Here is a 23,272-nt window from a genome sequence, read left to right as displayed (position 1 = left end):
CCAGAGGGAGAAGAGAGAAGGCTTTTTAAGCCTGATACTTGATGACAAAGCGGCCATGAGACAATCCCTGCAATCTAGTTTACATACAGTGGACTCGACCAGTACAGCCATGGCTGCCAGCACGGTACTTAGATGCATGTCCTGGCTGTTAGACATGCCGTTTCACTGTACTTCCCTTTTTGGGGAGAAGGCTGATGGTAGTCTAGAAAAACTGCAAGCCTCTAGAGCTGCAGCAAACGTTTTGGGGTCGGCGATAAGACCACCTCAATCTACGCGTCAAGGATGGAGAGGTCGTTCTTTTTGTTTCTCTTCTTCCATATCTAGAGCAAGAGGCCAGTTTTCACAAAGAGGTCAAAGAAGACCCCATCGTGGAGAGGTAGAGGAGGAAGGACTCACTTTATGCACCTGCAGAGTTACCCTCAGCTGGAGGTGGAACAGAAAAATGACTGCTTCAACCACAACTGTGGGCGGGGGCACAGTTTTACCATGTCCAGAGTTGGCGTAGCATAACTTCGGATGCATGGGTCCTACAAAGAGTAGCAGATGGATACTGCCTACCATTCCTGAAAAGATCTCCCGATTGCCCCCAAGAGAAAGATCAACCTTGGTTCCAGACACGCTCCTCAAACAGGAGATTTGTATCCTTTTGGAGAAAGGTGCAATAGAATTGCTACCTCTAGCAGAGAGGAACCAAGGTTGGTACTCTTTACTTTCTAATCCCAAAGAAGGGCGGAGTAGTGTGACCCCTCTTGTACTTGAGATGTTTAAACAAATTCCTCAGGAAGGACAAGTTCAAGATGGTAACGCTTTCGCAGATCCTTCGGGCCCTTCGACTCCAGGATTGGTTGGTGTCACTGGACTTTCAGGATGCTTACTTTAATGTGCTGATACATCAGAAGCACAGAAAGTACCTGAGGTTCGCGGTTGGCGGTTCTCATTATCAGTTTTGATTTCTGCCATTCAGGCGCACCTCTACCCCAAAGGTTTTCACCAAGCTTATGGCAGTGGTGGCAGCAAGTCTGAAGGGGGGGGGGGATTCACATCTACTCCTACCTGGCTGATCAGAGCTGTTTCTCCGGAACACTGTCTGGATCTTCTCAGTCAGATCTGAAGCCTCCTCCACGAGTTGGGCTTCTCCCTGAACATCAGGAAGTCCCACTTGACACCCTCTCAGAAGCTTCAATTTATTGGAGCAGTCCTGGATTCAACCTCTAGGGGGGGCAAGCTTTTCCACCCCAGTTAAGGGCTCAACATCTTTTGCAGAAGGTCCAAAGATTTCGGAGTGCCCAACATCTTCCGGCCTACGACTTCCTAATGTTGCTCGGCCTCATGGCATCCTATATTTTTTTGGTGCCAGAAGCCCGTCCGAGAATGAGATCCCTTCAGTGTGCTCTCAGATCCCAGTGGTCTCAATTCTCCGGCAGAATGACGGACCTTCTCCAGGTCCTGACCAAGGTCGCCCAGGAGCTCCTTTGGTGAACCAGCCGAGAGAATGTGGTGAGAGAACAATGTACTCTTTAAGGTGATGACCATAGTTCACAGATGTCTGTATGGAGAAGCACCGAGATATTTTGAGAAGCAATTTCCTTTGTGCCTGCCTCAGAGACCTTAGATCAGAGGATAAGGCTTATCTGATTATTCCTAGAGCTAAACGTGTGCAAGGGCAGGGGAAATCTTTCCCAGTGAAGGCAGCAAAATGCTGGAACAAATTGCCACTAACTCTACGACTAGAAGAGAACTACCAGAGTTTCAGGAAATCGTTGAAAACCCACCTCTTCCAATGATAACCTCATTATCTTTCTGCAGACTGCCCTCTAGAGCACATATTCTCCAGCATGGGGTCTGGCATGGATTCACATGCTCATGAATATTCCACATCGTCAGGCTGAGAATCCTCGGTAAAGAAAAAATCAGTATGTTTCGTTTCTGATCTGTCTTTCTTAGTAGTAACCAATCACTGGTCTCTGGGTCATACTGCCACCAGCCAATGACTGCCCTCTCCCTAAACCCCTCCCCTGGCAGCCATCCTCAGATTTTTACCACACGTTCAAGTGCAGGGAGTCCTCGTGCTATAGCTCTCGAGCATTTACTGCGTTTTTTTTTTTTTTTTCTTTCAAAGAGTGTAATCTCATTTTCCGGTCAATCGAGCCTCAAGCTCTACTGTTTCCACTTCCGATCAGCGGGGACCCGTTTTGGAATTTTCTACGCCCCTCAAGGGCGAAGTTTTTGTCGAGTACGCTTCTTGGAGGATTCCAGAAGACCTTGAGGCCTACCTCGTGGACATGGCCCAGGACAAGGGAAGCTCGACGCCCGGATCCAAGTTGTTCAGGAACTGCCCTGGATGCGGATTACAGAATGTGTTCAAGGAGGACGAGCATTCTAGATGCCTCTACTGCCTTCCCGAAGACAAAACGCATGTGGAGAAGGAATGTGCGTTTTGCAAGAACATGTTGGAACGGACCATGAGGGATCGACGGATCCGCCTCACCAACTGGCTGGAAGGAAAGAGACCAGCAGTATGTGAGAAGAAGCGGTCCGAGCGGTCGTCTAAGTCCTTTGAGGGCGCTCCGGCTTCGGGGGCCCAACAGAAAGCTAAGCACCGCGAGTCTGTGTGCTCCCTGGGAGCGCCAAACGGTCAGGCTCCTCGGCTGCCAGGCAGGGCGCACTTTCACCGACGCCATCAACCACGAGATCCCGGGTAAGCTTCTGGAGAAGCCCCAGTCGATCCCGATGGAGACAGCCGAGGGGGAGCGAGGCGGTGTGTTCTCCCCCCCCTCCACCTCCCCCCCAAGGTGAAGGCCTCAAGCACGCCAAAAGTCGTGAAGGCCCTGATTCACCCAGCTATGGCCTCTATCGAGGGAGTCGTGACGGCCCTGGTGAAGCCTGTGGAGGTCACCCAAGTGGAGACTACCTTTGGACCCAGTGTTTCCCTGCCACCGCGGAGGGAATCCTCTTTTCAGCCCATCGATAAGACCCCCATGAAAACCCCAGTGGAAAAAGAGGGTGGGGTGGTGGCCATCACGGACACGGATACAGCCTCTGAAGAGGAGCGGGTTGAAGTCGTACAAGGCCTCAACAAGAGGTTTGAGGAGGTCCGGTCCCACGGGAGGAACCGCGCAGAGGCGAACGAATAAAGCGACAATGGCGCTGACGAGGTTCCCGAGGAGGAGCAGCAACCATCGCACCCGTCGCAGCCGTTGCCGGACAACTCGGCAGCCATTTTGATGGCAATCCAAACCTTATGCATGGAGAGAAGGACGAGATTGCCTCTACCCAACGGACGACCCAGCAGATCCGGGCCCGTCGGGAAGCCCTCCAAACAAGCGGAGGAGAGTTCATCTCCCCCCGCCCCCCTGCCTTTCCAGCCCGCACGGCCTGCTCAGCCTTCATCTCCTTTCCCGGATCCTAGGGATGACACGGGAACAGATACGGCCACGACGGGGACGGATGACAGTGGTGACGACGGGATGGGCCTTCCATCACCACCCCCTCGGACCTGCTCGCCTGACGAAATTGGCTCCTTCCACGCCATGATTTCCAGGGAATCGAGCTCTTCCAGCTGTGCACCGAAGAACAGAACAAGGAAGGCTTCCTCTATCAACGGCACGAGGCCAAGAGGAAGACTGTCTTCTCGGTGCCGTTGCTTGACGACATCTGAGATGAGGGACTTGGTCTTCTGAAGAACCCGTCCACTACGCCTGCCAAGAGGGATTGGTACGAGAACTAGTACCAGGTCCCAGATTCCGCCCCTTTGTGCCTTAGGTCGCAGCCGACCCCAGATTCGGTTGTCTCGGCATCGGCCAAGAAGAAAGTGGCAGGGGCGACGGCTTCAACTTCAACCTCCCCACCTGACGGCGATGGAAAGAGACTGGATGCCATGGGACGACGAGTCATCTCGTCTGTGGCGACGACAATTAAGGCGACCAATGCCCTAGCGATTGTGGCATGCTACGACAGGGAGTTGTGGTACAAGATCGCCCCCCCTGCTGGACTTCCTACCGGGCGACAAGAGGGCGCAGGCCCTGGGGAATCCTACAGGAAGGTGAGGTGGTGTCGGACCATGCCATAACGGTGGACACAGGGTTCTGCCAGTTGGGGAACAGTGTTTGCCTTTGACGGCAGGGATGGCTCAAGGCAACAGATTTCCGCCAGGACATGCAAACCAGAGTTCTGGACATGCCCTTCGACGGGAACAACTTTTTTGGAAAGACAGTAGATGAGTCACTTCAGGCCATCAAGACAGACACCGAGATGGCTCGGGCCTTGGGAGTTTTGCAGCAACGACAGCCGCCCTTTCGGAACTCCGGAGGCAAGCAAGGTGCCCCCAAAGGATTCGGCGGTGGCTCCTCGAGGTGCCGCCAGGCAGCCCGCTCCTCGTCACAAGTCAGGAGGACCCTGTCACCGTCGCCAAGGAGGCCAGGGCGGCAAGGCCGCCTCCAAGCAGGACTGAACCGGCTGTAGCGTCGGGCCCCCACCTAAGCACCCTGGTGGGAGGCCGGCTGGCGAAGTTCATCAGCGTGTGGGAGTCCAGCTCCACTGACTGTTGGGTGCTGGATGCCCTGGCCCACGGGCACACTCTAGAATTTCTAAGGAAGTGCCCCCGAATTCCTCCCGTGGCCAGGAAGGAAAATCACATCCCACAACTGCTGTTAGAGGTAAGGGCGATGCTCAAGAAAGGGCCATCGAGCTCATCCCGAAGAGGCTCTGGGGCTCCGGAGTATACTCAAGATACTTCCTCGTCAGAAAGAAGACAGGCGGTTGGCGCCCCATCCTGGACCTGCGTCGGTTAAACAAATACATCAAGGCCCAGAAGTTCCGGATGGTCACCCTCCAGCACGTGCTGGGACAGCTGGAGGCAAGCGACTTCCTATCGCCGCTGGCCTTGGAGGATGCTTACTTCCACATCCCCATTCTAAAAGGACACTGAAAGTTTCTCAGATTCGTAGTTCAAGGACGGCACTACCAATTCAAGGCCCTGCCTTTCGGATTGAAGTCGGTGCCCAGGGTATTTACCAAGTGCCTAGCGCCAGTGGCGGCGCAGCTGCGCCTGCAAGGGATCCACGTTTACCCCTACCTGGACGATTGGCTCATCCGAGCAAGGACAAGGGAGCTCGCCGTCGAGCACGCAGCCACGACCGTCCAACTGCTCATGGACCTTGGATTCTCAATCAACTTCCCAAAATCCCACCTGGTTCCGTCGCAGGTCGCACTGTTTCTGGGAGCCAAGCTCGATACAGTGGCACAATTGGCTTCCCCGTCGGAGGAAAGGACGAAGGCCATCCTGGGCAAGGTGCAGTGCCTGCTGGCCACAGACGTGGCCAGGGTGAGGTCCATCAAGTCACTTCTCGGCATGATGTCCTCTTGCATCTACCTGGTGCGCCTATGCAGGCTGCGGATGTGTCCTCTACAGGAGTTCCTCGACGCCCGTTGGATGCAAGCGGCGGGCAGCTTCGAAGACCAGATCCCGCTCAACGAGATCTTCCGCCAAGCTATTCGGTGGTGGGGCACCCGCGGGCATCTTGCGGCAGGGACGGACTTTCAGATCCCAGCACACCAGGAGACAGTGACAACGGATCCCTCCCTGGAGGGTTGGGGGGCGCACACCGGACATCTTCACGCGAGAGGCCTTTGGCTCCCGGAGGAGAGGTCACTCCACATCAACATCCTGGAGCTCCGAGCAGTGTTCTGGGTGCTCAGGTCGTTTCTCCCGTCCCTCAATGGCAAGGTGTTAAGGATCTTCACCGATAACACCACCACAATGTTCTACATCCGGAAGCGGGGAGGAACCAGGTCCCCTGCCCTATCCAAGGAGGCCCAGGATCTGTGGCATTGGGCCGTTGCCCAGGGGATGTTTCTGGTGCCCTTCCACCTAGCCGGGATAAAGAACACCATCGCCGACTCGATGAGCAGGGAGCTGCGCTCATGCCACGAATGGAAACTGCGTCAGGACCAAGTGGATCGGCTTTTTCGACGATGGGGCAAACCCCAGATCGACCTGTTCGTGACGGCGGCGAACTCCCAAGTGCCAGAGGTTCGCCAGCATGTTTCCCCAGCCGAGGAGCATGGGCGATGCTTTCTCGTTCCCCTGGGACGGCCTGTTCCTGTATGCGTTCCCTCCGTTGCCGTTGCTACTGCGACTCACCAACCAACTCAAGAGGTACCGGTGCAGGATGATCCTCGTCGACCGGCTTGTCCGAGACAGATTGTGTTCCCGGACCTTCTGGACTTGTCAGCGTCCCCACCCAGTCAAACTATCGACGGACGATGATCTTCTCTCCAGAGAAGGAGGCGCCATCCTCCAACACGACCCGTGGTCACTGAACTTGCAGGCCTGGCTCCTGTGGCACTAGAGTCTGGAGGGTACGATATCCCAGCGGACTGCAAGGAGGTGCTTGCAAAGGCCAGGGTGTCCCCAATTCTCGTGCTATGGACACAAATGGAAGAGGTTCTCTTTCTGGTGCCGTGCACAGAAGATTAACCCTCTGCGAATTACGTCCCCTCAAGTGCTGCCGTACCTGCTGTCGCTGGCCAAGGCGGGGCAGGCTCATGCCTCCATCAAAATGCATCTGGCAACGATCTCCCGCTACACCAGAACTACGGGACAATCATCCCTGTGGTCTCATCGCCTGGTGAAGGAGTTTATGAAGGGACTATTCCGTTCATTCCCGTCGGTGAAGGCTCTGGCCCCGGCGTGGGGGCTGAACGTGGTGCTGACCAGGCTCATGGGGGCGCCTTTCGAGCCTCTGCATTCGGCACCTTTGAAGTTCCTTTCGTGGAAAACAGCATTTATTGTGGCCATCACCTCTGCACGACGAGTGGGAGAGATCCAGGCCCTATCCTGCAAGCCTCCACACTTGACTTTTCACAAGACAAGGGTGGTGCTGAGGACGCACCCCTCCATCATGCCCAAGGTGCCCTCGGACTTCCATCTCAATGAGCCCTTGGTGTTACCAGTTTTCTTCCCGTCGCTGGCCGAGAGGACTTTGCACTCACTGGATGTAGCTAGAGCACTGAAGTTCTACGTGGACTGCACAGAGTTTTCGGAAGACATCACAACTGTTTGTGAACTTTGGACCTGTGAACCAAGGGAAGGCCCTCTCGAAGGCTTCCATTTCCAGATGGCTCTCTGGCTGCATCATGCACTGTCGCCGGTTGGCAAACCGGCGTTGCCCGGCCGTCCGAGAGCCCATTCAACCAGAGCGATCGCTGCTACCACGGCGTTCTTGTCTGGTGTACCCCTGCTGGACATCTGCAGGGCTGCTAGGTGGAGGTCGACACACCTTCACGAGATTCTACTGCGTCGACCAGGATTCCAGGGAGGAGTCCAGGGTCGGCCAAGCAGAGCTGTGCAACCTGTTCGCCTGAAGGTGGCCTGGTGAGGAGGTAAGAGTTGCATAATGTTGAGTTTATGTAATACTTAATGTTGAGCCTTGCCACCACCTGTGGTTGTGCATGTGTGTACTGCTGTGTATTCTTATATTCATGAACATGTGAACCCATGCTGGAGAAGGAACAAGTTACTTACCTGTAACTGTTGTTCTCCAGGGTTATAGGTAATAGTTTCGAATGCATAGGATCGAATGCCAAAAGGGTCGAATCAAAAGGACCTAAAACCAAAGGGTCACCCCTAAATCCCTGTTTTTGTAGTAAAACCACTTATTTTCAAAAACGGAAACTCAAAAAAAAAAAAATGTATTTAAAAAAAAAAAAACATTCGACCCTTTGGTTTTAGGTCAAATTGAGTCCACCCTTTGGCATTCAATCCTTTTGTATTAGGTACTTTAACTGGACACCGTTCTCCAGCATGGGTGTGGCATGGATTCACATGTGAACCCTCCCTCCTACCCCTCTGTGGCTCTTTACTTGGTCATACTGCCACTTTACGTGCTACCAAATCTGAGGATGGCTGCCAGGCGAGGGCCTTAGGGAGAGGGTAGTCATTGGCTGGGGGCAGTATGACCCAGAGACCAGTGATTAGTTACTACTAAGAAAGACTGATCAGAAACGAAACTGATACTGATTTTTTCTTTAACGAGGATTCCCAGCCTGACGATGGGGAATATTTATGAGCATGTGAATCCATGTCAGACCCATGCTGGAGAACAACAGTTACAGGTAAGTAACATGTTACTTATGCGCACTGAATTACCCCGGACACTCCTGCGCCCTGATGCCTGCAGGCTATCGGCACGTTATAAACAAATACATAACGTAACAATGTTGGCAATCGTGGCCAGAGACGACGGTTGTGACAGATGCCTCCTTCTCAGGATGGGGAGCACACATGAGGGAGCTTTCAATAAGCGGGCACTGGTCTCAGTCGGAGTCCAAACTCCATATCAACCTTTTGGAGCTAAGGGCAATCCGACTAGTGCTGATGGCCTTCCTGCCTTCGTTACGGGGGAAAAAGTGTCCTGATAATGACAGACAACACAGTGGCCATGCATTACCTCAACAAGAGGGGGTGTAGGGTCACTACCCCTGTGCAGAGAGGCAATGCAGCTCTGGTTCTGGGCACTAAAAGAAGGAATACCTCTTCTGGCAGTTCATCTAGCCAGAGAAAAGGACACGGCGGTGGACGCTCCGAGCAGGCAGAGCATGATCTCCCATGAGTGGGAACTAGCTCAGGAAGTGCTTCAAGATATCTTCGCCCTTTGGGGAACCCCTCAAGTGGATCTGTTTGTGAGTAGTGTCAACCAGAAGTGCGAGCTGTTCTGCTCCAAGGAATTTCCCCAAAGAGGAGCTCTAGGAGACGCGTTTGCACTGGACTGGGAATTTCCACTCCTGTACGAGTTTCTGCCAGCCCCCGTCATTCCTCATGTAATACAGAGGTTGAGGAAGTTCAGGAAAGCCATGAACCTAATTTCCCCCGGATTGGGCCAGGAGACTGTGGTACCCGGACCTTCTGGAAATGGCCATCCACCCTCCAATTCGTCTTCCCCAAAGAGAGGACCAACTCTCGCAAGAGGGAGGTCATTCTTCACCCAGAGATCAGGACTCTTAACCTTCACACCTGGCATCTGAAAGGGTGAGATTGGGACCTTCCGGAAGACGTAATGGAAGTGTTGCTTTCGGCGCGATCTATTTTGCAGCTGGTGCATCGAAAAGAAACGAAATCCTTTCTCATGTAAACTTCCCCAGGTTTTGTCTTTCCTACTTCAGTTGACGCATTCTGGGTTGCCAGTAGCCACAGTGAAGGGCTATTTAGCGGCCCTTTCAATTTTCAAAAGCACTCCAGATGAGGGATCATATTTCAAAGTACCGTTTGTGACACCATTTCTGAAAGGCTTGACAAATTTGTTCCTGCCTAATCCCTTCATCGTGCCATCATGGGATCTAAACCTGGTACGAAGAGGTCTTGTTGGAGCTCCCTTTGAGCCCTTAAATACATGCCCTATAAGGATGCTCACAATAAAAACTGCCTTTTTAGTGGCCATCACATCTGCCCATGAGCTTAAGGCTCTTTTTTTTCTAAACAACCTTTCAAAACCTTCTCCAAGGATAAGGTAGTTTTGAGGGTTCGTCGGCTGGAGCAGGAGCTCCTGTCCCCCAAGGGCTGCAGGAGCAGCTCACTCACTCCTTCCCCACAGCGAACGCCAAAAGGTAAGCCTGTGAGGCTTATTGTGCTGGAAGTGCACCGGAGCTGCCTCATGCTTCGATGCATAATCTCATCACCGTATTAATTGCTGTTATCCTGAAATAGTGAAAGACGCTCTGTTACAAGGACGTACAGTGCATATTTCATGCCCACCACCTGTTGTCCCGTGGATGCTAACCATGAGGCTTGCACCTCCAAAGATGGCCGCTGCCTTCTAGATTCAGCTTCACCAGCATTGTGATTGCGCCTTGCTTCCTGATTGGCCCGGCTTCCTGCCTTAACCAATTGCGGGGCACCGGCAGGCTTTAGCCAGCCCCCAATGAAGCTACCCAAATAAGGCATCTGTCCTGTGCCTGTCCCATGATGACCAGACGCCTACGTCAGGATTCCCTACCAAATTCACGCCCTGTCCCTCATCTACCACTCTACCAGTGCTGCTCTGCCTATCCAGTGCCCGATCTGCTATCCAGTGTTAGAACGCCAAACCACAGATTACTGCAAGACACCTGTCAAACGACTTTTTCCTGTTTCCTACAACAATTCCCATTGTTTTGTTCCCACATGCGCATCACGCAGCGTGTCTCCTGTTCATGAAACAGTGACTGGGATTCATCCCAGCCGCATGCCATTCCTGAAATGTCGATATTCATCGTATGATTGTACATGTTTTTGTTTCGGAACACATCATTAATATGACCGCGCTCACTGTAACATGTTTAGTTACTTGTTAGCTGTTTGCCATCTCTGTTTGGTTGCTTTGCTTAGATTACCTGTTTAGTATAAGTATTATATACTGCATGTGTCGGCACACAAACAATAGCCACGTAATCGTCCATCATCTTATCGATTGCTGATGCACGCTTGCCCCACAAAAAACACCACAACCCGACATTAGCCATCGTCACATGGCAGACCCTGCCTTAGGCAGCTTCACAATGTGACAATCTGCTTACATTGGTACCCCCACATTATCGCCTCTCGCCTACAATACCATTGGACATAGCTTCTGCCAAATGTATTCCAAAGGCTCTAAACCACACTACCCAGGGCTATCTGCCGTCCTAGCCACCCTCATACTTATACATTACCGCCAACACGTATCTTTCTCACCAGTATCAGTGGCGAAGCTGCTCACTCCCACCAATCAATGATGTCCTCACAACAGGATAGCAGACCCGCTAATACCTCAGCATGCTCCAAGGGAGCCTTCATTCACCTAGGTTCAGGTGTAGCATGCATCTACTGCCCCAGACATCACCTACTACCGTGTCCCACTCAATTTCTGCCCAACACAGCAGCCTTCCTACCCACACCATTCAACACCTTCAAATCACAACCCACTGCACCTCACCTGGGTGCCTCACGCCTTGCACGTCTCTCCTCAAGAACATACACCACACGCACACTCACAAGACCCATACTAGGATCCACAAGGAGAGCTAGACTCTCCTCCCGCACCCACCAACATCCCTTAACTACCAAAATTCATAGTATCCCTCCTTCCACCAGCAACACACACCTACACCAGTCACCCTGCACCCACAAGCCCTCCATCACCACTACTCCACCCCGTCCCAAGCCCCAGAAAACGGAATGCTACACCATTGCTCAGCCACTGACGCCATCAGCCCAAACTACACATTTCCCACCATCCAAAGTACCACTTAGTCGCCCTAGTGAATGTAAGATCCTTAGGCGCACACACCATTGACGTGCATGACCTCATCGTAGAATCTCAATTGTCATTCCTAGTAATGACCTAAACGTGGCTCCACCCAGCCTCAGGTCCACTACTAACACTAGCCATACCACCTGAATATACTATCCTCAGAGCTGACCGCCATGATACCGCCGGAGGTGTAGCCATCAACACTAAATCCGCCCTTAAGTTTAGAGAATGTAAAATGGAGACCTTAACAGATTACAAACTCCTACTTCTCAAATTAGCTACCGATCCCAATACTACCATCAACTTCCTAATAGTGTACTGACCCCCTAATTCAGCTAACAACCGAGACATTGAACTACCACTACTTATCACCCCTCTCCTCAAACCCAAAACCAAATTCATTCTCCTAGGAGATATTAATCTGTGCTAGAACGATGTATCGGGTCACAAAGGCACTGCCTTTCATCATGCGTTTCTAGAAATACAATTGACACACATAGACCATGCCTCAACCCACTCAAAAGGCAGAATCCTAGATTGGATCGTAACGCTGAATGCCACAGTCACCCGAGAAAATTACAATATAGGGGATTGCCCCAACAAAGTGGTACAGCTATTGAGGGGGTCTCAAATAGTCGCACAAAGAAATTCAAAAGCTGTAAGAAATAAATTAATAAACTCAAATTCTAATTCACATGGTATCCAAAGAAAGATATGCAACGTATTCTTCCTTAAAGCAAACTGAGATAATCAGATAGAAATCTAGTACAAGATGAAACCAAATTGAAAAAACATTTCCAAAAAAATCTTTTTTTTATTTCACAGAAAAGGAAAATTGTAATACTAAACTGACATGAAATTTACAGTGAGGAATAGACATTCCATACATAATATAACAAAAACATTCAATTCAGTTTTTTTATATACAAAAGTGTGAATTCACTTATACAGGTCTGCCAACGTAAACTTTTTACAATGTTCAAATTGAAAAGACAGGGACTCGAAGAAATGAAGCTGGAAACTAAATTAATGTTCTAGCAAAAAAGAGAGAGCCCACTTTTACGTTTCGGCGGGCCACCTGTAAGGCCACTGATGTTAAAGAAAACGCCTTCCTAGTAAGTAATGATAATCCCTGCAGGGAAGCAGACAAAACATTTAAAGTCAATATAAAAAATAAATATAACTTTCTATATACTTCTTAAATGAATATCTCAGATTGCCAAGTTAGCTAAACAGTTATTCCTTGAAAAAATTATTTACTAAAGACTACTCAATAATACTGCCCTGAAGAGGAACCTTACCCAAAATAAATGTGGGGGGAAATTCTTCAAGACAGGGTTTCTAGACATCAGAGTCACCTAGGTCTTAAACATGGGCAGCAGTATCTGGTAGGGGACCAGAGACACACACTCAAAGTCAGAAAACCCATAAATCAGATTGTGTGGATAAATAATTCAACTCCCTAACAATTAGGCCTGTGCTTACCTGGTTAAGGACATAGTCTTCCACTCTGGAAGAAAATAAAGTCCTGAAGTTTAGGGTGCCGAATACATCCAAAGAGGGTGATACCTGCTGATGAAAAATATAATTAATTATAATTAAGGCGGAATGGAAAATATATATATCCGTTTCAAACGCAAAACCATGCTTACTTGGGTCAAGCTTTTTAATTCTTCGCTGGAAAATGGATGCCCAGAAATGCTTTGTTCAAGTGCAAAAATACATGTTCCCCATAGGTAACCAATAGTTAGTTCCAATCAAGGGAACACAAACCTGCCGAAAAAAACCCAAAAAAACCCATTCAGTTAGGGCTAATAGTACTTGTGTACAATGAAGTGCAGTTTCACGGGTGCATGCATACAAGTTCTGAATCTACTAAGAAACGTGCGATAAGCCCTTTCCATAAAAGCTGGTGATGCTCGAACAGCTAATGTTACGAGTGCATATATATGCACTGAAATAAATAGCTATCTAACGAAAGTAAAAATCTGTTCCAACCCTTGGACAGATAGTGATGCACTTACCCTGAACAATGGAGTTGAAGCTGCGCATAGAGCGCTGCAGCCTGTCTGAATGAGTGCACACGAATGTCTGGCAGCAGAAGTCTGTTTGGGTTACTCCGTGTTAATATAATGGGGAAGGCGCGATGACACCCTGCCCAAGAACAAAGCTCCGTGGTTGGAAACCGTTGCTATGCGGCCGCATAGGACAAAGCCCCACACACCCCTTGCGTAATTGCTCGCAGGACGTAGCCAACCCTCGAAGAGATGGCCGTGACACATCTTTAGAAAAGGGGAGTGTCCACTACCCGAACAGTACAAGCTCGCTTGAAATGAGGACTTGGAGACACAGAAAAGGGAAAAACGAAAACCCGTCCACGAGGGCAGCTGAGACAGCAGGCTCCCTCGGGTACGGGGAAAGTAATTACTGTGGAGAGAAAATGGACGTAAAAGACCCAATTAAAACAAGTAAAGCCATGATTCAGCACCTGAACGGGAGTGTTGATCAAAATGGCAGAATATGTGCTGTCATGTGAATGTGAACCTACTGGAATACTAGAGGCATTTGTGAAATTTTGTCGTACTATCCACAAAGGCAAAACAATAAATGTGAGTTAACAATTACACAGCAAACGGAAGCAAATGTATGCAACAGTAGTGGCTGTGAGCTCAAAAACAAAAAATGAAAAATCAGAAAATGGACTAGCGGAAGCCATCTAAGACTGCCATCTTACGGCAATGTACATTTAAAGTATAGCAAAGTTACAAAGGTGGAATGAATTCCTTGTTTAGTCCACGAATGTGTGTGCTTAATCGAAAAATCCAATGTGCCTCTTTATCTAGCAAGCTTTTATGTGTATTGATCGAGTTTTTTACCGTTTCCATTACCCACCATAACATATAATTTGGTGAGTGTTTCAAAGTCACGGTTGACAAGGGGTGCCGTCAATGTTATGCATCTAATGCGGGATCGATGTTCCGCAATTCTGATATGTGCTGCTCTACTTGTTTGTCCGATGTATCTTTGTCCGCAGGGACACTCGATGCAGTAAACTACATTTTTGGTTTTGCAATTGGTGAGGTGGGACAAGGTCCAAACCCGTTCCCCCTATTTTGAAATCCTTGATCTTCCTGGTGAAGGTACATGTACTACAGGAACCACATGGGTAGTGACCCTTAACCGAGCGCAGATCCCATAGAGCAGTTTTCGATGTGTCTTTCCGGAAACTCAAGTGTATTAATGTATCCCGAATGTTTAAAGCCCTTTTAAAAGCAAAACGTGGTGGGGGCTCCTCCGGTAGATCCAATTTGATGATGTTGGGTTTTAATAGCAAGTAGAGAGTCTCGGTCCGTAAAGCGCGCCCGCTTGCGTGACCTTTTAATTAGTGTTTTGGGATATCCTCTCTCTTTTAATCTGGTATCTAACTCATCCGCTTGTTGGTTGAAATCATGAATGTCGGTACAGTTTCTCCTGATTCGTAAATATTGCCCGTACGGAAGATTGTCTTTTAAATGTCGGGGGTGATCACTCGTATAATGCAATAATGAATTCCTAGCACTAGTTTTGCGGTGTAGACAACATTTTAGTTCCCCGTCTTGATGCTTGATGACAAGGTCCCAAAAAATTACTTGATTCTTAGAGTGTTCAAGTGTAAATTGGATGTTGGTATCAATCCGGTTGAGCCAGGAAAAGAACTCAAAGCTATTTTCAGTTCCTTCCCACATGAAAATGTCGTCTATGTAGTGCTTCCAATTCAAAATAGATTTATGGAAAGGTTTGGATTCGCACAAAATATGTTCAGTTTCAAACTTGGACATAAATAAAATAGCCAAGATGGGCGCAAAAGCTGCGCCCATCGCAGTGCCTTTCGTCTGAAAAAAAGGTTCATTGAACTCGAAATAGTTCTTGCACAATGCTAATTCCATCACCCCTAGAAGACATCCTAAAGATATCTTGGACTGATCACTTCCTAATTAGTTTCAACATAATCTTGACCAATGACCCAGTCAGATCCACTACCCGCCCATCCCCATCATGGTGAGAAACGCACACAAACTCGCCCCTAAAAACCTAACCCCCATCCTGAACAAATTACTTGATGTACAACTCTCAGTCGACGATAACCCTGACAGCATCTCCCTGCACTACCATACCTGCCTCATAACAGCCATCGATGAAGTAGCCCCTCAGACCGAAATTTCACAAATGCAGCAATCCTTGATTTAACGATGACCTTATTGAACTTGGAGGGGGAAAAAAAGAGCCTTAGGACACCTATTCTGAAAAATCCCTATCAGTGAAACCAGAAAAGAACTCCTAATATTGAAAACTTACAAACTCGCAGATTACCCATAAAGCAAATTCTCTCAACCAATGCATTATCAATGTGGCCTCTAATAACAAAGAACTATTCTCCATCATTAGAGAACTAGAAACGCCCATTCCCACCACCCAACCCAGCCACCGCGAGCAAAGCGTGGTGCACCACCATTCAGGATGCACTAGCATCCAAAGTAAACGCCCTCCAAAACAAAATCACCTTGCAAAGAAAGCTAGCACATACTGTGGAGCGTACCCCTACACGATTGACGGACACTACTGCGATCATACCGCTATATCATTTCACGGCTGTGACCACCACCCAGGTTCTCAGGACTATAGCCTCCTTGAAACCTTCCAATTGTAAAGGCGACAGCTTTCCTACAAAATTAGTTGAGGCCTGTGCCGCCTCCCTAGCTCCCACTATCACCAATTTCATTAATGCCTCGTTCAGCTCCAATTCCATTCCAGCCAATATCAAAGAAGCCTGTGTTATACCCCTCCCCAAAAAACCCTCCCTAGACCCAATACTCCCACCAATTATAGACCAATCACCATAGTTCCCTTCCTTCAAAATCATAGACAAAATTGCCGATACCCAAATTCAATCCCACCTTGAAAACAACCACCTGCTAGGGGATAGACAATCGGGTTTCTGTCTCAGGCATAGCACTGAGACAGCCCTAATCGGGGAACCTTTGTATCCTACTATTACTTGATTTGTCCGCGGCATTTTATTTAGTGGATCATAATAAACTATGCCTAACTCTAGCAAACAATTTAATTTCTCAAAGGAAGCAACCACCTGGATCAAATCATTCTTGTCAGATCACACTTCCAGAGTAGCCATTGGTGATGAAGCTGCGGATCCCATAACGTCCCATTGGGCGTCCCACAAGGATCCTGCTTCTCCTCCACTCTTTGCAATGCTTATACCAAACTTCTCTTCGCCTTCCATGCTATGGGAGTAATATATATGCTATGGGAGTAATAGACCAATTTTGCCGATGATACACAGATACTCATCCCAATCACAGGCAAACTTGAACATGACACTATCTGCAGAAACAATATCTACTCACTCATCCAGAACAGCCTTTGCCTTAATTACAGAAAAAACAGATTTTCATAGTTGGCGCTCCCGCCTGCCTAAACAAGCTACATCCAGATTACACATCCATAGTTATAGATGGCACCCCAATTACCATCTCGAACCAAGTCAAAACTTTAGGTGTATACCTCGATTTCAGACTCACCGTGTGTAAACACATCAGTGCTCTTGCTCCATCCACTGCATACACAGGCAAACCTATTGCCCTGAGCCGACCTTTCCTCACACCCCAAACTTGCACCACCTTGCAAGAGCCCTCATTCTGGCCAAGATAGACGACTGCAATATACTCCTCCCAGGGACCTCAAAGAAAAGCATAAATAAAATGCAACTATTACAGAACAAGGCCCTGAGAGCAGCGCTAGGTATAAACTGAAAGGAACACATATCACAGCACAGGAGAGCGGCACAATGGCTGCCTATTTAAGCCAGAATACTACATAAAACGCTCACCATCACACACAAATGTGTGACCGCCTCTAATGCACCCATCTCTCTCACCAATGCCTCACAAGTAAATCTGCAACCAGAACACTTGGATCAAACACCAACACGCACCTACTCGTCCCCTGATTCAAGTTTAACTGAACAGGCAGCACTAGCTTCCCTTAGAATCTGGTATTCACTCCCTCCCAACATTTGTAATGAACCCTCCCACCCACAATTCAAGAAATTTCAAAAATCCTGGCTCTTTAACAAATTCGAACCGCATGGTAGGGAAGGTGCACATCCGCCAACCCTCTAGGCCTTCAACACCAAACCTTTGTATGTCCATGTCAAATGTAGAACCAATCCTCTTGTAATTATCTATGTAACCATTCTCTAAGCACATCTTCCATGCAACCTATATTCTTGTAAGTCTATTGTATAACAGTTAAGTTTGTAAGTAATCATGTAACGTATGCCGTGATACCTCAAGGTCTGGGCGTATAATGAAAGCAATAAATAAAAAATAAGTAATCGTTCTTGCCGAAGGTTGTGCCAAATTCTAGTTGGCACAATGTATTACACTGCCATCTTTTTATCCTCCTCCTTATCCATCTAAGGGTTCTAAGTTTCTATATCACAAGGACTGCAAATATTCACCAGGATTATCAGCTTTTTGTTGGTTATGCTGGTCATAGGTTAGGATTGGCTGTCACAAAACAAACCATCTCTAGATGGATTGTGATGTGCATAAATGAATGTTACTCATTGGCTGGCAAGGATTCACCTGAAGGTCTAAGAGCGCATTCTACTAGAGGAGTGGCTGCTTCATCGGCTCTTGAAAGAAGTGCACCAGTGAGGGACATTTGCAGAGCGGCAACATGGAAGTCCCTGCATACTTTAGTAGATTCTACTGTGTAGATTATTTTTCAGGTGAGGAAGCCAAATTTGGAAAAGCTGACCTCCACAACATTAACAAGTAAAATAAATTCTTGGAACCCTTTGCCAAACTCAAACTGCTTTGGGAGTCGATCAAAGATGAGGAATACGTACGTGGGAGGACACAATCCATTCGAAGAACAAGTTACTTACCCCTGGTAACGTTCTTTTGACTGGATGTTCCTCACACGTTTTCCTTCCATCCATCCCTTCTTGCTTAGAATTTCCGTGTCTTGCACCTTCCTTTCTCGCAACGTCAAGACTATCTCCTCCTGGAACACAGCGTGCTACTTAAGGACCGGGAAAAAAAATTAAGAACTGACGCAACTGTCAGCGCGCGTGCCAATATATAATCCGCATTGACGTCACGAAGGACGCTATAAGGCCGTGGAGGACCAAGATTCGATGCTGCACGATCCTATGAAGAAACTTTCTGAAGCAAGCTGGAAGCAGACTTGGGATCATCCAGTCGAAAGAACGTTTCCAGGGGTAAGTAACTAGTTCTTTTGCTACTGGCATGCCCTTGCTGCTTTAGTCTCAGAATTCCAACTGCAGTGCAAACCCATATATGTTTCAGATGATGCCACAATGTGTCTCTTGTCCATGCCCCCCACTATTAGGTGGTTAATGCAGACAGATTAGAACACTAGCTGACAATCTTATTAATGGGTACAGTTGTCGGGTTGCATACAAATTGTTTCATAACAGTTTAATGAAGGGTTTATTTCCCAATTTAATGAGTGAAGTGCTCAGTTTGCCCTGCTGTGATTCCGAACTGTGACATGTTTGTACCCCTTCGTAACATAGCATTACATGTACAGTATGTGTCCAATGTAAGTATATTTATACTTAAATATGTTATGAGATGAAAAGGGGGCATTTTCTGCCCCAGCCTAATACAGGGTGGTTTTGCCCCTGTGGCTCATGGGATGCTTGTGAACACTTTGAAAAACAAACTAGTGTGTCTGGATAAAGGAAACTGCTGCAGCCTGACATTCCTGCCTGGAGGGCATTGCTGCTTTGTTTTACTGAGACCCCCTCTGGCCCCTACTGCGGGCCCTTGCTATGGGGTGAAGTACCTGTTGAACTTTGCCAGTGACTTGGCCTCCTTTGGTGCCCATTGTGCCTGTGTGAGCACACTGCTGGTCACTATCCTCTGGCCCCTCAACCACCCCTTTCCCCCATAGTCCCTCCCAGGGGCTCGGAGTATGCCGGGGGTACCCGGGTCCCTCCTAGGAATAGTACATTGCGTGAAAGTCCCCATGTGTTCGAATGAGGCTTTTTCTTTTTTGCCGCCGGCCCCCCCTTAGCCCATGCCGGGAAAAGCATGTCTATGCCGTTCCCTGCGCCACAACTTCCTGTGCTGCTTCCAGCATACTGGGTGGGGACTGCAGACCTTAAAACCCCTTAAGTGCTAAGGGCGTGTATGTTCATGCTGAATTCCCACATGAAATCATTGTAGGCACTGCCCACTCCCGCACTTTAATGCCGCCTCACTGTTGCTCACTGCTGCTCTGCACCGGGCTGCTTCTGACATTTACGTGGCCCGCCTCCCTGTTCCTTTTTTCCACCGGGTTCCTCTGCCATATGTGAGCCGGGGCTTGATGGATGTTTTGCTTGTTGCCTGTGCTGCTCCTGGCATGAGTAGCCCCAGGCGAAGCTACTGTCTTCCAATGTTTGGCTTGCTTCTCGGTTAAATCCACTATGTTGAAGCTGTGTAAGCCAGAGGCTTCCCAACCAATCCAGGGCTCTTCTTGCTGCGTACTCCATGGCTGCCAGCCCTGCAGCCACGTTTTGGGCGCCGGCTGTTTCGCGAAAGAAAGTTCGGCACCAGTGATTTGGCGTGAGGGTCGTTTAGACGCGGCTGCAATGTCGGCTGCGTCTAAATAGCCTCATGCAAAATCAGTGCATTTAATCCCTTGGTATCACAAGACTCATCTGAGAAGGACTTTTTTAAAATTTAAATGAAGACGTTGTAGGGATGGAAATGAGCCTATCCCATCCCCTTAGGTGCTTTTACATAAGGCAAAACCCATACGAGGCATCTATTCTACAATGGCGGAACTGTCCACATATAGAAACCTCATAGCGCACAGAAGCGTTTGTATAACACTAGAAATGCTCACACTCTTTGACGCCATTTTGCAATGGGCCCTAAAATGAAACAGGCCTCAGGCATAGGCTGCCCATGGTCCCTGTTCAAATAGCCCTGTTTTTACACAGTATGCTGGGTCCGCTGAAGCCTTGTTCCCACAGAAGTCCATTTCCCTCTTGTCCCTGCATAGTTATGAATACTCAGTATCGCCTGTGTCCGACACAGAGTGTGAGACAGTACTAGGCCTCGGGATGTGTCGATTCATCCCCACTAAACTGCCATCGATCCTCTGACTCCTCCCCCCGCCCCCCCCCCCCCCATCCAGCCAGTCTGGTGTCTGCCGCACATCACTAACCTGACCCCACTCCCCTGGCTCTCTGATAAGCACCCAACCCCCAGGTCCTAACCTCCATAGAGCGCCCACCAAAGATCTAAAGCCCACATGACTGTATTTCTCCCTAGCAGCAACACATGCCCCAAGTAACATGAGATACAGAGAAGGGTAATCAATCCCCAGAGGGGAGTTACTAGGTGCATGGAATGTGGGATCAATGGAGCCCTGAATGTACGGGTCCGCACAACTGTATCTTATCATCCCCTCTCCTTGGCACACCTTTCCTGTGCCGCCCAGGTGCCTGCCATAATGAATAATCCATCTTAGTTGTTTATCTTAGCTAGGAAATAACATAGTTTGTCTGCCCTGCATTTCACTGCGAGGATGGGCCCAGCTGACCCACATGTAGCCAGATCCACTGCGAAGAGCAAGCCAATTAGTGCTTGACATCCCCTATGGAGCAAGCCCATGTGTAGGGTGCCTCCAATCTGGAGCACCAAAATGTCTCACATAGCGATGATGCTTTTTGTGCTTGTAACCCCATGTTTGATAGAGCGCTCTCGAGCAGCAGAGTTCTTTGCTGCTATTTGTATTTTGAACGAGTAAACCTTGCTATCCTCCCAAAGCTATCTCTTGGCTTCCAGGGGCCGATCTGATTAAGTAACTACTTCATTTACCAAGTGGAAACGATCTTAATTACACCATGCACAGCATGTGAATAAAGAGGGGGTGGGGACAAAGTCCCCTGCGGTGGGCAAATACACACCAGTATATGCCAAAACATGCTCTCTTCTAAAGGTCCCTGTTTTGCCGGTCCCTGGCTGCGGCACAACTGCTGCGCCAGAACGTCCGGCACCCAAATGGCCGGGACTAAGCGTCCTGCTCTGTCGATCCACTGCCAAGAGTGATTATTTAGATCTGAACATCTGTGCCGCACAGGCCAAGCTTCTAATGTTTGGAGAAATAGTAAGCTGCCATTTTAATATTTACTGCTTTATAAAGTGTGCACTGTTTTTTTACAACACCTTGGTAGGTTAGGGTTTTTAATAGATTTAATCTTCTAGAAATGGTTATGCCTTAGACTACACTCTCGTGCTCACTTGTGGTGTTGTGGTTGATAAATGGTAAAAGTGTAAAAAGTGTACAAAAACTGGTTAAAAGGCTGCTTGTCCCCGTTACACCTTTTGGAGCAAAGCTGGTGATCCTGTTGCTGATTACTGAAGAACAGTACACTAGATCGAACTAGGTCTGTCTTTGAGTCAGTGTTACTGTGTAAATAATATGCTAATATTTATTTTTTCCCTACTTTAAAGGAATTGGGAAAATCTACCTTAGCCTGCCAGTCTGCTAACCTGCCTTCCTGCACGTACCATCTGTCTACCGCTCAGAAAAATCCATGGGTAGTCTGAAAACCTAGGACCAGTGGGATCAACGAGAGACGAGACAGGCAGGCAAAGGTGAGTTGCAGTGTCAAGAGGGGTACCGTCTTCCTGCACCTGTCTTTACCCCAATTAATTCCTACAACCAGGTGTTGTACACAGATGTCTCGTGCAAATGCTTAACTTGCTCTACAGTCTTTGTACTTTTGGAGAAATTGGTTGCCTTATGAAAAAGCCATGAGTTGGATTCAACAAGAGTTTGTTTTAGGGTCAGGATCAGGAAGTGTCTGCGTTTCACTGGCCACATGAGGAAGGTCCCAGGCTGAGGTTTTTTTGGTTGGGGGTGGGGGGGGGGCAGGGGACGGGGAGAGAAATCACTACTGATTCATCCCAGGTAGTTTCAAATTAAACAAAGGGATATCTTAAAGTAAAATTAATTTCATGATCATTAGACCTAATCTAGTTAAATATTCTGAGGTTAATGCATCGATTTGGGCCTCTGGTCATACACTCCCTCTCCACTCTGGCTTCTAGTCACCCACAATTCCCACCGACCTGGCCTCTGGATTTACACCCCCCCCATCCCCGGTCGACCGCCGTTCTTCACCTGTGTTCCTGCCTTTTGTCTGCTCTCAGTTCCTGCTCTTGAGATTTCCAGAGGTATTATGCCTCCCCTGAGATGCAGCCTTTCTGGAAATTCTTGTAACACAAAAGGCATTTGATGGGAAAGTGTGACTGTTATTAGCTCAGGAATTAAGGTGTGAATCTTTTATTCACTGTTTAATTCCCTGTAGTCTGTGACTAAGGCAGAGTATATTTGAACCTTACAGGGTAGCTATTGGCTGATGGTAATGGCAAGTGCCCTGACTGTATATGTTATGAGTGTATGTTTAGTGGTTGTCAAGGTGAGATGTGTAGCATGTGTATGCAATGGATGTGTTGACCGTAAGAGATGTGCTTCATGATTCTGATTAATCGTTGAACAGCGAAGGCAGAAAAAACACTGAAATACACCTTTTCTTTTTAGTTCAGAAGAGGTCCCTCCACTAGAACATTTCTTCATTGATGTCTGGTCTAGGCTCTCATGTCTTTAGTGACTGTGTATTGTGCCTGTAGCTCAGAAGAATGGACAACATGTGGATCTGCAGATGACTAAGCACTTGATACTTCATACCTGGGTATTTGACGTGCACCTGGACAAAGCACCCTTTGTTTCTGATGAACATATAGGGACAGGTTTGCACCTGACTCTGGAATGTATGGTATTAGTTTGACTTGGGCAATTTGCTGGTTTTGTCTATTTTTCAACCAGAATTTAGTTTTTGTTAGAGAGGCAACTGTGAACTTTTCTGTTTTAATACATGGAGACTGTGTCATAAAATATGTGCTGTTAATGGAACA

At 48.3% G+C, this 23,272-nt stretch overlaps 1 protein-coding gene across 3 annotated transcripts in view; it reads left to right on the top strand.

The window, feature by feature from the left end:
- Positions 1-23,272, top strand: part of MRM1 (mitochondrial rRNA methyltransferase 1) — a 103,645-nt gene that overhangs the window by 35,883 nt on the left and 44,490 nt on the right. For all 3 annotated transcript variants that reach the window (XM_069614692.1, XM_069614691.1, XM_069614693.1), the window contains exon 2: positions 21,806-21,949. The gene's annotated coding sequence lies outside the window, so the exon portion shown is untranslated. The remainder of the gene's footprint in view (positions 1-21,805; positions 21,950-23,272) is intronic.

This window comes from Ambystoma mexicanum, chromosome 9, assembly GCF_040938575.1.
Source record: "Ambystoma mexicanum isolate Mex_15411 chromosome 9, UKY_AmexF1_1, whole genome shotgun sequence".
NCBI classification, from domain to species: domain Eukaryota; kingdom Metazoa; phylum Chordata; class Amphibia; order Caudata; family Ambystomatidae; genus Ambystoma; species Ambystoma mexicanum.
Note: the sequence above shows the minus strand (reverse complement) of the source record. Positions and strands in the feature narration are given on the sequence as shown.